The following is a 14,888-nucleotide window of genomic DNA, read 5'->3' as shown; positions in this document are numbered from 1 at the left end:
GTGGAATCCTATGTTTGAGACAGGATCCAATTTCGCGCCTAGTCAATAAAAGTCTGTCTGTGCCTTGAAAGCATTGTAGAAAAGTCTGACTGCTCTCTGAAGCCACAACCAGTTGGCGTTTTTGTGCCTCGGCCAGGCTTCTACTTTGTCTACCTGGAGACCAGCCCTGCGGGTTTGTTCCTTTAAAGCCAGCCTATAAATAAATAAAACTTCGTAGTTATTTATATATTAATCCAGCCTCAGTGATCTCAACAACCCCCTTGTGCACCACAAAAACTTACCTCTCATCAAAGAACTCTTGCTACCTGTAGAACACCTGGAAATTAAAGGGAAAGTTTATAGTTCAAAGCAAGCCTAGGTTTCAAAAATCTTAGGAGGCCGTGTGCGTCCCCTTAGTAGGAAAAAAGAGGTTTTATGCACCAGGTTTTATGCACCAGGGGGCTGCTGCAGGGTGGGAATGATATGTGGGGATCCAGAGCAGCTTTCTGGATTGGGCCTGACCTCCACCAGGTGTTTTTTGGGCTGGCGTAGATTGGGTCTCAAGTTGGGCTGGCAGACGTTTTTGATCACACTTGGCTTAAGACCTATGAGGAGGAGGAGAAGAAGAAGAAGAAGAGGAATTTGGATTTATACCCCACCTTTCTCTCTTGTAAAGCGACTCAGAGTGACTTACAAGCTCCTTTCCCATCCTCTCCCCACAACAGACACCTCGTGAGACAGGTGGGGCTGAGAGAGTTCCAAAGAACTGTGACCAGCCCAAGGTCACCCAGCCTCCCAAATTGTGGGACGCTTCCAATCAGAACCTGTCTCACTTCACAACATTAACGGCTAGGTTGAAAAGCACAGCAAACATCCCCTAAGAAGATCCCAGCTCCAAGGACCCAAGTCCACAAAAGCAAGGAATCGGGCACAGTGGGAGAAATCCAGCAGTCTGCCAAAAGTTCATGCTCCACTAGGAGAAGATTTGGGGTTTGTATCTCACCTTTCTTTCCTGTAAGGAGACTCAAGGTGGCTTCCAAGCTCCTTTCCCTTCCTCTTCCCACAACAGATACCTCGTGAGACAGGTGGGGCCGAGAGAGTTCCGAAGAACTGTGACCAGCCCAAGGTCACCCAGCAGGAATGTAGGAGTGCGGAGACGCATCTGGTTCACCAGATAAGCCTCTGCCACTCAGGTGGAGGAGTGGGGAATCAAACCCTGTTCTCCAGATTAGAATCCACCTGCTCTTGACTACTAAACCACGCTGGCTCCCAGCTCTCAGAGAGGAGTTGGGAGGTGGCACCAGGCCAGGGCTGGGGAAAGGGGCTCACGGGTGCTGCCCGCTTTGTGCCCAGAGGAGTGGACTGCTTGGCAAAGCCCCGCTGCGGCATTTCTGGCTGTCCCTGTGCCTTTAAGAGCAGCAGCCTCTTTCCCAGCATGGGGTCTCTTTTAAGTCCCCGACTTCAAAGGCAGCTGATTATGGCGATCCTTTTATCTGAATGAAACCTGAAGCATGACTCCCTTCTGCGGAAGCCGCCGGTTCTGATCCTCCCTGCCCGGTCCTCTGTTGTTGCCAAGGCAAAGGAAGGCGGGGGGCTGGCGTGGCTGGTTCGTGCCACATTACAGTCATGCCCTCGACTTCTTTGGCGGAGCCTGGGGGACTTGTGAATTGCAGATGAGGGTGTGATTTACAGTGCAAGCCTCACATTGCTGGTATGCTCAGAGAGGGATTATACAGGAGCGGAAAGCTCTGAAATCCCTTTCTAAATAAGTCTGGCTAATTGGAGCTTCCATATTCAAAGGTAGTGTACCCCAGAGTGTCAGATGCTGGGATCAAATCAGAAGATGCCCAACCTGCCAATTGCATTTGGTCCCCTTTCTGGCTACTTCTGTAGCCGGAATAGCTTCTAATTGGTCCAGCAAGTTCGAATTATCCTCTGGACGAAATTTGACTTGCACTGCCTTTTGCCCAGCTAAGTCGCATAGCTGAGGGTTTGCATGCACCAGGCCTTGGATTTGGGCCACTCCATCTTCCATTTTAACAAGTTCTTTAGCAGCCACTCTATGAAGGGTCTGTCCCTGAGTGGCGTCGTGGTTAAGAGCAGGTGCACTCTAATCTGGAGAACCGGGTTTGATTCTCTGCTCTGCCACTTGAACTGTGGAGGCTTATCTGGGGAACTAGATTAGCCTGTGCATTCCAACACGCCAGCTGGGTGACCTTGAGCTAGTCAGTTCTTCGGAGCTCAGTCAGCCCCACCTACCTCACGGGTGGGGGGGGGGGAGGGAAAGGAGATTGTAAGCCCCTTTAAGCAACCTTACAGGAGAGAAAAGGGGAGGGGATATAAATCCAAACTCTTCTTCTTCTTCTTTAGAGGGCTGCTGGTGGTCAGCCAGCGGAAGCCGGGCAGCCTTGGAGGAATCTGGGCACCCTCTGTTCTTGGGCCTTGCAAGAAATGCCAGGGAGTGGTTGGTGCTTTCTTTTCCCACTGCTAGGCCCTCCAAGGCATGAAGTTTGTGCCCAGGGGCCAGAAAGATAGCGGGCGCTTTGGGAGCCAGCCCCTCTGGAATTAAGGTCCTTGTTTTGTCTTGCTTTCCTGTGAGTCAATAAATATAGAAACATTTCACCCCGTGAAGCTGTTAACTTTTAAGGTGCTTCTCTGCACAGGCAGACGTTTGGTTTGCAGAGGCACAGAAGTGTTAGAGCAACACCTGTACAAGAATAACAAGGTTTCCAGGGTGTAAGCTTTTGAGAGTCAAAACTCCCTTCCTTAGATACCGAGCGTTAAGACAGTTTGTGCATGGCGTGTGTTCTGCACTCTTAACTAACTTACTCCTTTCATTTGGGTGCTGTGTGGTTTCCGGGCTGTATGGCCGTGTTCTAGCAGCATTCTCTCCTGACGTTTCGCCTGCATCTGTGGCTGGCATCTTCAGAGGATCCTCTGAAGATGCCAGCCACAGATGCAGGCGAAACGTCAGGAGAGAATGCTGCTAGAACACGGCCATACAGCCCGGAAACCACACAGCACCCAAGTGATTCTGGCCGTGAAAGCCTTCGACAATACATTACTCCTTTCAACTAGAAATGTTGGAAATTGAACTTGGGACCTTCTGTGTACAAAGCTGTGGGAGCAGCAGTGGCGTAGTGGTTAAGAGCAGGTGCACTCTAATCTGGAGGAACCGGGTTTGATTCCCCGCTCTGCCGCTTGAGCTGTGGAGGCTTATCTGGAGAATTCAGATTAGCCTGTTCACTCCTGCACATGCCAGCTTGGTGACCTTGGGCTAGTCACGGTTCTTCAGAGCTCTCTGAGCCCCACCCACCTCCCAGGGTGTTTGTTGTGAGTGGGAGAAGGGAAAGGAGTTTGTAAGCCCCTTTGAGTCTCCTTACAGGAGAGAAAGGGGGGGTGGGATATAAATCCAAACTCCTCTTCTTCTTCTGCTAAATGTGTAGGTTTGTTTTAACCCTTCTGGCTAATAACTATCGACGGACCTCTCGCCCCATGAATTTTTAGTTGTGGTTTGACTTGAATTTTATTGGGGGGAAATGTTTTGTTTTGTAGAAAAGTGAAACAACAAAAAAGTCAAACACGTGGCCATCATGAGTAAGGTAGCCTGGAAGACCGTTGTAACAGGAATACTGCAAAGATGGAGTTGCTATCGCTTGATCAGGGACGTAGGGGGAAAAATGGCGCCCGGGGCATTATAGCGCCCACGTGCCGACCCCTGCTCCACCCCCTGCCCCCCACTTACCTTTTTCTGCCAGCTGAAAATGGGCCAGGGGGGTGGGGGGTATTTTCCGCCTCTACTGGCGCGTGCCCAGTACATGCCCAGTACGTGCCCAGGAATGTAGGATTGTAGAAACACATCTGGTTCACCAGATAAGCCTCCGCCACTCAGGTGGAGGAGTGAGGAATCAAACCCAGTTCTCCAGATTAGAATCCACCTGCTCTTAACCACTACACCATGCTCTCAAGATGGGTCTTCCTTTCATATGTAGTGGACATGTGGAAAGGCTAGGATTTTGCGGGATGTGATACTTAAGGGCGTACAAAGGATTCTGAGGCTTTTCCCCCAAGAATTATAGGGGAGGACTTTCCTTAGCAACATATGTTTATGTCTGCGACAACTGCAGCAAGGACCAAATGGGAAGACAGTAAGATCCCAACAAAAGAGAACTGGATTCCAAAAGTGACAGAATGTTCAGAAACGGCCAAGTTGACGACGGTGTTAAGAAAGAATAGTTTGAACAATTTTGTAGACAACTGGAAACCTTTTGCTGAATAGTTTTTGAAAACCTGTTCGAATAGAGCAGTAGTGGCAGGGTTTGAAATCTAACTAAAACAGTCAATTATAACCACTAGAATACACTTAAGAAATAACTACCGTATATACTCATGTATAAGTCGAATTTTTCAGCACATTTTTAATGCTGAAAAAGCTCCCCTCGACTTATATGCGGGTCATTAAAAAATTTTGTGTGTTTTTACTTTGCCGGCCAGCAGGGGGCGCAGTTTTTATGCTAGCGACACAAAATTTTCAGGGTACCCTCAGAAGACTCTCCTGATGATACCAGCCAAGTTTGGTAAAGTTTGGTTCAGGGGGTCCAAAGTTATAAACCCCCAAAGGAGGTGCCCCCATTCCCCATTGTTTTCAATGGGAGCTATAAGTAGATGTCCATAACTTCACCAAACTTCACCAAACCTGGCTGGTCTCATCAGGAGAGTCTCTTTATGATACCAGCCAGGTTTGGGTTTGGTGAAGTTTGGGTCAGGGGATCCAAAGTTATTGACCCCCAAAGGGGATGCCCCATCCCCCATTGTTTACAATGTAAGCTAATAGTAGATTTTTCATTTCTGATAATATCCCTCTTAAAATCTAAGTTGGGTTACATTTGGACATACAGATGATGATGAGGAATCCAGTTTTGAAGGATTTTAACTCTTGTGTTTTAGCTTGGTTGCTGGTTGAGCTAAGGTTTTTGTACTTTTAAAGTTATTGTTGATACCATATTGTTCTTGTTGACCCTCTTTTCCACTTACAGAGCCAGTTTACAGTTTTTCTTTGAAATAAATATTCAAAAACATTTGATGCATACTGATGCCTCAATTGATGCTGCATTTCCCACTCTCGACTTATACGCGAGTCAATAAGTTTTCCCAGTTTTTTGTGGTAAAATTAGGTGCCTCGACTTATATGCGGGTCGACTTATACACGAGTATATACGGTATTGAATTAATGGCTTAATTATATATGCATGCACCTAGAGATAAACTTCTAATGAAAGATGAGATAGCTGGAAGTCAGTATAAGATGTGTATTGGCTTGTGGGTTTTTTATGTCTGTATATTTGGTTTGTCTGGTTCATATGTGAGAAAATAAACATTACGTTAAAAAAATACTTCCAGATACCCTGTTTCCCCGAATATAAGACATTCCCGGAAAATAAGACATAGTAGAGGTTTTGCTGAAGTGCAAAATATAAGGCATCCCCCAAAAGTAAGACGTAGCAAAGTTTTTGTTTGGAAGCATGCCCGATGAACAGAACACAGAAATATAAGACATCCCCTGAAAATAAGACATAGCGCATCTTTGGGAGCAAAAATTAATATAAGACACTGTCTTATTTTTGGGGAAACACGGTAATACAATATGCAGCAACCCTCATTTCAGTGAGGTCAAAGGTTACAGATGTAACATGCGAAGGACTTCCTTTAATCCCGCCCTGGTTCCAACTGCATGGTGTGAAGTTCTGATATTATGAGAGACGGAGGTTCACGGTCTCTATTTTCTGCATCCTTTTATAAATCTCTGTCGTGTTGTGTTGGCTCCTTGCTTGCGGGGTGAGTAAGGGGGTGGAGTGCGAATTGGTTCAGACCCCACCTTAGGGCCTACGCGATGCTACCAAAGCAGCAGCCAGACTGGGCGATTGCACTACCTACAGCCGGCGGGATGATTACCATGCAAAGAAGCATCGCGCGCCTTCCCTCTCAACTGCACTCCACCTCCCGCCATGCTGCTCCTGCGTTGAATATTCAAGTTCTCTTCTGGAGATGGCTCTGTATGAAATATTTAGATCTTAAGCGAGGTGGGCGTGGAGGTCACGGCCCGGGAGAGGAGGGCAGCCCACGCTGCTCCGTGGATGCCAGCGTATGCCAAAAAGTTGAGGTTGGCACTGAGTACTTCTCAGTCAGCCCCTGGTTACTTGGCTGCCGCCGCCTACTCCCAGTGGGGTGGGATGGGTGAGAGGATTCCCCGTTGCCACACGGCTTGCTCCCAAATGCAGCTGACGGGGGCACAGACCTTGCCGTTCTCTCCTCTGCAGGGTAGGCAGCCAACGGTTAAGCGGGAGGGCATGCAGACTGGTGCCCCCTTGGCAGGGCGGGCACGTCTCTAGCCTGTGAAAGATGCCACTCTGGCAGAAACTTTTTTAAAAGTTAAAGTTTCCCCTTTCAGTTGTGTCCGACCCTGGGGTACCACTTCAAGCAGTGATTTCATAGCCGTTTTTGTGGGGTAGTTTGCCATTGCTTTCCCCGGCTATTCTTTACCCCCAGGTACTCATTTACCGACCAAGGAATGGATGGCTGGCTGAGTTGACCATGAGCCAGCTACCAGGATATCTGACCCCCAGGGGGCTCGAACTCCTGACCGTGTGAGTGGCAGTGCAAGCACTTAACCGCTACGCCACGCGGCTCCTTAGAAACTCTAAAGGCCTTCAAACAGGCTGGGACAGGGCAGTTGTAAAGATCAAAGATGGAAGGGAGCATGGATTCCCAGCATGCTCCTGGTGTCAGAGTGTGCCAAGCTCGAGGAGCTAGGAATGTCGGGAAGCCCCCTCCCATGTGCACACCTGGATGCTGCTGGCTGGCTGTGTGTGAACATCTGGCTTACTGTTCTCCTCCACTCCTCTCTTGTGGAAGGGGTTGGCCTTCCCATACCTTGAAAAGTACAGTCTTTCCATGATGTTCTGTTCCCTTTTTCCAGAAGGCAATATAAGATTGTGTGTGATGGACCTTGGCAGGGGAGGGACGGGGGCTTTTTGATCCCTGGGGAAGTCTTCTGGTCCCAGGAGAGGTCTCTGCCATCCCTAACCAGTGTGGTGTAGTGGTCAAGAGCAGGTGGATTCTAATCTGGTTCCCCACTCCTCCACCTGAGTGGCAGAGGCTTATCTGGTGAACCAGATGTGTTGCCACACTCTTACATTCCTGCTGGGTGACCTTGGGCTGGTCACAGTTCTCTCTGAACTCTCTCAGCCCCACCTGCCTCATGAGGTATCTGCTGTGGGAAGAGGAAGGGAAAGGAACTTGTAAGCCACCTTGAGTCTCCTTACAGGAAAGAAAGGTGAGATTCAAACCCCAAATCTTCTCCTTCTAGTGGAGCATGAACTTTTGGCAGACTGCTGGATTTCTCCCACTGTGCCTGATTCCTTGCTTTTGTGGACTTGGGTCCTCGGAGCTGGGATCTTCTTAGGGGATGTTTGCTGTGCTTTTCAACCTAGCCGTTAATGTTGTGAAGTGAGACAGGCTCTGATTGGAAGCGGCCCACAATTTGGGAGGTTGTGGAAGGCTGCTGGCTGAAAGGCTGCTGTGGTGGGGGGTGGGGGGGGGGGCGGACATGTCTTAAAGAGAGCCCCTCCAGTGAAGTTGCTGGTGCTGAGTTCTGTCTTCTGCTGGCTAGCCTGGAGTGGGAGGGGATCTGGCAGGCTTTGTAGTCTGGTCGGGAACCACAAATAGCCCAACTGCAGAGGTTCAGAGGCAGCAGCGTCTCCCTCCCCAATCTGTTTGTGGAGAAATTACCGGCATCCCATTGCTTCCCCCCCTCCCATCCCCAACCAATGAGGCCTAGAGCTTGCAGAAGCAATTTCTGGTGCTGGCGTGTGTGTGTGTGTGTGTGTGTGTGTGTGTGTATGACAGATAAGAAAGGCTTCTCGGAAGTGCCCGATTTGCTAGATTGGACCCCAAAGGTCTAGTCAGTCCAGCATCCCACAGTGGCCAGCCTGGTGTTTGCAAGAAAACCACGTGCTGGGTGGCGGCAGCTCTTGCCCATGATTTGTGCGCAGAGGTAGACTGCTTCTAACCCTGGAGGTTTTGTCGTAGCTGCCATGTTAGTGATGGCGGCCCTTAGCTGGAAGCAGCTTTTTGTACCGTGTTTCCCCGAATATAAGACAGTGTCTTATATTAATTTTTGCTCCCAAAGATGTGCTATGTCTTATTTTCAGGGGATGTCTTATTTTTCCTGTATTCTGTTCGTCAGGCATGCTTCCAAACAAAAACTTTGCTATGTCTTACTTTCAGGGGATGCCTTATATTTCGCACTTCAGCAAAACCTCTACTATGCCTTATTTTTCGGGGATGTCTTATATTAGGGGAAACAGGGTATGCGGATGGCAGGTGAAGGTCTATCATGATCCATAGTGTGTGGGGGGGGGAGTGGGGGCTTAGCCTGGCTTCCCCTTGTGCTGAATCTGAGGCACAAAATCTTTAGGCCTCTAACAGCCGTGCGGGTGGGCAGCCTTAAGCTCCAGCCTTGTTTCAGCTCCCGCAGTTTGGGGGAAGATAGTTGTGAATGCGGAACAGCCCGAGCCCGGGGCACTTAAAACAGTGTTCTTAGTGCAAATGAAATGGTGAACCAGGGTTGCCCAAATACTCTGCCTCGAGAAGCTGAGTTGGAGGCAGGGGAGGGGGAGGGGCCTCTAAATTATGCAAAGCCAGCACAATTGCATACATTTGCTTATTCTGCATAATCCACTCTGCCGCTCGCTCGTGAGGAAATGCAAGAGGCTCAGCTCTCTTCCCCTCCCAGTGGGAATTTGGGTCAGGCTTCCTCTGATCTCTGAGATTCTACCAGAGATGGCCAATCCAACTTCAGGACTTGCACCTTGGTTGAAAGAAAACTGTTGGGCTGCATCCAGATTTGAATGGGCACTTTCCACTAATTTCCCCCTTCCTACTGCAGATCCCCCTCATGGCATTCCTCGGAATCCCCATCCACCAAGAAGAGGAGGCAGGATGGTTAACTTGGATCCATCCTGGGTGTATAGCACTGGAACCTACAAGCTTTCTGGTTTTCAGTTTCCCCAGTGGGTGTCGAACGCCATCTCTTATCTCCTACACTCCAGCTGGGTGACCTTGGGCTAGTCACAGTTCTTCGGAACTCTCTCAGCACCTGCCTCACAAGGTGTCTGTTCTGGGGAGAGGAAGGGAAAGAAGAGTTTGGATTTATAACCCCCCTTTCTCTCCTGTAAGGAGACTCAAAGGGGCTTACAAACTCCTTTCTCCCCCCCCCCCAACAACAAACACCCTGTGAGATGGGTGGGGCTGAGAGAGCTCCAGAAAGCTGTGGCTAGCCCAAGGTAACCTAGCTGGCATGTGTTGGAGTGCACAAGCTAATCTGGTTCACCAGATAAGCTTCCACAGCTTAAGTGGTCCAGATTAGAGTGCACCTTCTCTTAACCACTACGCCACTGCTGCCCCAAAGGAGCTTTAAGCTACCTTGAATCTCCTTACAGGAGAGAAAGATGGGGTATAAATCCACTCCTCCTCCTCCTTCTTAGGAGGAGGTTAAGAGCTCGTGTATCTAATCTGGAGGAACCGGGTTTGATTCCCAGCTCTGCCGCCTGAGCTGCAGAGGCTTATCTGGGGAACTCAGATTAGCCTGTGCACTCCCACACACACCAGCTGGGTGACCTTGGGCTAGTCCAGGGGTAGGGAACCTGCGGCTCAAGAGCCGCATGCGGCTCTTCTGCCCTTGCACTGCGGCTCCACGAGCTGAGCCACTGGCCCCATCCTTGCCCACCCTGCAGGCAGCAGGACGGACGCATCAACTGCCCACAGCTGGCTGGGCTGCGCCGCGGGCTTCCCCTCTCGCCTGCCCCGTTGGAGCAGGGCGGGCGCTTTCCCGGCGGCCGGCAAGGCCGAGCCACTGGCCCCATCCTTGCCCACCCTGCAGGCAGCAGGGTGGACACATCCATGCGCTTCTCAGAATGAGCGGACTAAAAGGTAAAAAACCCCAATATATACAGTGTTACCTTTATTTTAAATGTCAAAAATTATTTGCGGCTCCAAGTGTTTTCTTTTCCCATGGAAAACAGGTCCAAATGGCTCTTTGAGTGTTAAAGGTTCCCTACCCCTGGGCTAGTCACAGCTTCTCGGAGCTCTCTCAGCCCCACCCATCTCACAGGGTGTTTGTTGTGAGGGGGGAAGGGCAAGGAGTTTGTAAGCCCCTTTGAGTCTCCTGCAGGAGAGAAAAGGGGGATATAAATCCAAATTCTTCTTCTTCATCTTCTTATTTGACGTTGTTGTTGTTGTTGTTGTTGTTGTTGTTGTTGTTGTTGTTGTTGTTGTTGTTGTTCTTCTTCTTCTTCTTCTTCTTCTTCTTCTTCTTCTTCTTCTTCTTCTTCTTCTTCTTCTTCTTCTTCTTCTTCTTCTTCTTCTTCGACTCAGTTCTTCAGACTCCCTTTCTGTATTTTTCAAAAGTTGTATTCCTTAATGGGGCCCCAAAGCAGCTTACATCGTTCTCTTTCCGGTTTACCCTCACAACAACCCTGTGAGGTGAGTTAGTCAGAGAGAGAGAGAGAGAGGCTGGCCCAGTGAGGTTCCGTGGCATGAGTGGAGATTTGAATCTCCCAGATGCTAGTTTGATACTCTTAACCACTACACTGCTCTGTCGTGGGGATGTGCCCCACATTTTTCACAGTGAACACAGGTGGAAAGAAGTCATTTAACTTCTCGCCCATCTCCTCGTCTTCCTTCAGCAATCCTTTTATGCTTTAGACATCCAAAGGCTTAATTGCTTCTCTGACTGGTTTGCTGCTCTGGAAATATTTAAAGAAATTTTATTATTTGTCTTGAAGCTTTCCACCATCTCCTCCTCGAGTTCCCTTTTCGTGCGCCCAATTATTAGTGTAGGCTTCCTGCGGCAGACCATGTGCCCCCGTCTATTCCTTTTGGACCTTCCACTTTTCAAAAGAAACCTTTTTGCTTTTTTGTGCCAATGGATGATTTGGAGCGACCCACATTGACAAGCTGGAACAAGGTCCAGAGGAGGGCAACCGGAATGGTCAAAGGTCTGGAATCCAGGCCCTGCGAGGAGAGACTTAGGGAGCTTGGGATGTTTAGTTTGGAGAAGCAAAAGTTAAGAGGTGATACCATAGCCATGTTTAGATATCTGAAGGGATGTCATGTTGGTGAGGGAGCAAGCTTGTTTTCTGCTAGGACCAGGAGTAATGGGTTCAAGGTGAAGAGATTCCACCTAAACATCAGGAAGAACTTCCTGACAGTAAGGGCTGTTCAACAGTGGAATGTTCTACCTTGGAGTGTGGTGGAGTCTCCTTGTTTGGAGGTTTTTAAAGAAGAAGAAGAAGAAGAGTTTTGATTTATATCCCCCCTTTCTCTCCTGCAGGAGACTCAAAGGGGCTGACAATCTCCTTGCCCTTCCCCCCTCGCAACAAACACCCTGTGAGGTAGGTGGGGCTGAGAGAGCTCCGAGAAGCTGTGACTAGCCCAAGGTCACCCACCTGGCGTGTGTGGGAGTGTACAGGCTAATCTGATTTCCCCAGATAAGCCTCCACAGCTCAGGCGGTAGAGCTGGGAATCAAACCTGGTTCCTCCAGATTAGATACACGAGCTCTTAACCTCCTACGCCACTGCTGTTTGGTGGCTTGGTGGCTGTCTGCCAGGTGTGCTTTGTGTGTCCCTACATTGCAGGGCGTTGGACTTGATGGCCCTTGGGGTCTCTTCCAACTCTCTGATTCTATGTATGCCACTTTGGAGCAGTTGGTGCAAAAACCAGATGTTCCACCTGGTTCTAAGTAGGTCACCTTGCAGGGCAGATATGTATTCCTTTGGGGTGGCGCAAAACTATTTTAGTAGGAGCTTTATTTGGGGTTGGATTCATGAATGTGGAATTAGGAACTAGGAACCCACTTCAAGATGACACCTGTCAGCATTGTGCCTGTCTGCGTGCGTGGCATGGTTCCTCACGGAGCTTCAGAGTTGGCTGTGTACCTCCCTGGAACGTCTGGGTATGGGGAACGGAGAGAAGCAACCCCCTTATTCGCCTGCATGCAATTTCCCCTCTCCTCCCAGTCAGTTTGGGGTGTTCCATTGCACCCTGCTAGCCCTGGATGGGTTGTTCACAGAATAGCGCCCCTCGGGCCTTTTCTAATCTGAGCAGCCGGATCTATTTAATGCATGACCTTTCAAGGGACAAGGCTGAGCAGCCGCTTCTCTGCACCGTGTTGGTGTGTTGTTTTCCGCGCTTTCTCGTTCGTTTGTTAATTAATTTGTAGCACGCCTTTCTCGCCGAGGCTCGAGGAGGCTTCGACCGCGTCAGCCGGTGCAGCCTGTCGGCCGGGGCTCCTAATCGGCAGCGCTATCGCAGGAGGTATACAGGAAGTTGAAACAAAGCCAAAAAGTATTAGACATGATATGTTAAACAATGCAGAAAATGGTATTACATAAGCAGAAGACAATGCAGTGGGAACAGGATGATGCATGAAGCAACAGATAGCATGCACAGTGCCTTTATTAAAGCACCTTCCTGAATCATCCGATTACCACGTTGCTCAATTATCTTTCTAAAAATGACCCTCCTGCACCGTTCTGTTTGGTAGTTTTCAGAATGACAGGGGCAGGCAGTTCCATAAGGCGGGGGCCACAACAGAGGATGCTCCTGTTCCCGCGGTTGTTGCTTCTGCCCGTTTTCAGGTTGGTACCCGCAGAAGGCCCCGCCTGAATGAGTGGAGGTGTCGTGGTAGAGCGTGAGGGGCTCCTGTAGACAGGTGCATGCAAGGCCACGAAAGGGCTTTGTGCGTTCTAATCAACTGGCACCTTGAATGCAACAGCTGTATTTCCATCCCTCCTGGAGACAGTTTAGTGAGGAGGGAATAGAAGAAGAAGAAGTTTGGATGTATATCCCCCCTTTCTCTCCTGCAGGAGACTCAAAGGGGCTGACAACCTCCTTGTCCTCCCCCCACAACAAAAGCCCTTTGAGGTAGATTGGGCTGAGCTCCGAAAAGCTGTGACTCTGACACAGCTGGCGTGTGTCAGAGCTCACAGGCTAATCTGAATTCCCCAGATAAGCCTCCACAGCTCAGGCGGCAGAGCGGGGAGTCAAACCTGCTTCCTCCAGATTAGAATGCACCTGCTCTTAACCACTCTGCCACTGCTGCTCCCTTACAGAGAGACTCCTCTGTGTGGGCAGGAAGAAGAGTTTAGATTTATACCCCACCTTTCTCTCCTGTAAGGAGACCCAAGGTGGCTTCCAAGCTCCTTTCCCTTCCTCTCCCCACAACAGGCACCTTGTGAGGCAGGTGGGGCTGAGAGAGTCCTGAGAGAACTGTGACTAGCCCAAGGTCACCCAGCAGGAATGTAGGAGTGCGGAAAAAACATCTGGTTCACCAGATAAGCCTCTGCCATTCAGGTGGAGGGGTGGGGAATCAAACCTGGTTTTCTGGATTAGAATCCACCTGCTCTTAACCACTACACCATGCTGGCTTTCTTTAAGCCAGGCCGACCGGCTGGGCAATTTGCAGGGGCTCTGGGTCTTTTCTCAGGGATGGCCGCCAGTCTTTGTGCTGAAGGAAGGTGCTTGTGGGCAAAGGCATTGGACCTTGGGTTTGTCCCCTGCTCGGCATTTGTTCCTTTAAAAATCTGGGCCTCCGCTCCCGCCAACTTGCTGCAGACGATTTTCACGGCTTTTTTAAATAGATGTCTGCACAGAGAGAGTCTTGAGCCAACCGCTACGAGATAAAACATTGCAAGGGTTCATTCTTCCTTTTGCGCTCTGGCTTCCTCCTGCTGGGTAAAAAATGAGCGTTCGGAGAGCAAATGGGGAAGAACCCGTGGTGTATCCTGCATCATCAGTCAACGGTAGGTCATAAGCAGAAGGCCTTGGCAAGAAAAACTCCTGCGTACATGGCGTCAGAATAAATGGGGCTGCTGAGGAGTACAGTCCACTCTCCGGAGCAGCTCCTGATAATTTTGCAAGGCAAGGACAGGCTTGAGAGCCAGCGTGGCGTAGTGGTTAAGAGCAGGTGCACTCTAATCTGGAGAACCGGGTTTGATTCCCCACTCTGCCACTTGAGCTGTGGAGGCTTATCTGGTGAACTAGATTAGCTTGTGCATTCCAACCCACGCCAGCTGGGTGACCTTGGGCTAGTCACAATTCTTCAGCGCTCTCTCACTCCCCCTACCTCACAGGGTGTTTGTTGTGAGGGTGGAAGGAAAAGGAGTTTGTAAGCCCCTATGAGTCTTATTACAGGAGGGAAAGCAGGGGGATATAAATCCTTCCTCTTCTTCTTGGATTTCACCTGGGCCGCATTACAAGTTGGGGCATCTAAGTGAACAATGGCATGGGTATGAGTCCGCAGCACTTGGCTAGGGGAAAAACAGGTTTGTCGGCAATTGACAATGTAGCTTGTAGGTGTCAAACTCACAGCCCTCCAGATGTTATGGACTACAGTTCCCATCATCCCCTACCAGCAATGTGCTGGCAGGGGATGATGGGAACTGTAGTCCATAACATCTGGAGGGCTGCGAGTTGTAGCTCATTGCCCTGTCTCAGCGTAGAAAGGGCATTTCGCGAATCCTCTTTTGGGGAATAGTTTCAGAGGGCTGCCATGTTGATAACACCTAGATTCGAGTCTGGCACGATTTTTGGGGAGTGTGAACTCTGCAATCTTACTGACCTCTGTGGTGCTGCTGAACTTGAATCTAGCTCTTCTTTAGGGAACATTTGCCATGCATTTAGAAATCCAAAGTTCAGCTCTGGCCTTGGCCGTTGCCTCTCTCTGGGCAAGCTCTTCTGCTCAGCCTTAGTTCTCCCTGTCTGTAGTGATGGGATCAGTTCTTGTGCAGGAGAACGCAAAGGTCAGCTGTAAACATTGAAAAGGCTGAGCTGAAATTCCCAGGAATGT

The 14,888-nt window shown here is 49.7% G+C and overlaps 1 protein-coding gene across 1 annotated transcript in view; it reads left to right on the top strand.

Annotated features, from left to right (window-relative positions):
• The window catches only part of DPH1 (diphthamide biosynthesis 1), a 59,978-nt gene that overhangs the window by 8,285 nt on the left and 36,805 nt on the right, over positions 1 to 14,888 (top strand). The gene's annotated exons all lie outside the window — the stretch shown is intronic.

This window comes from Sphaerodactylus townsendi, linkage group LG16, assembly GCF_021028975.2.
Source record: "Sphaerodactylus townsendi isolate TG3544 linkage group LG16, MPM_Stown_v2.3, whole genome shotgun sequence".
In the NCBI taxonomy this organism is placed as follows: domain Eukaryota; kingdom Metazoa; phylum Chordata; class Lepidosauria; order Squamata; family Sphaerodactylidae; genus Sphaerodactylus; species Sphaerodactylus townsendi.
Note: the sequence above shows the minus strand (reverse complement) of the source record. Positions and strands in the feature narration are given on the sequence as shown.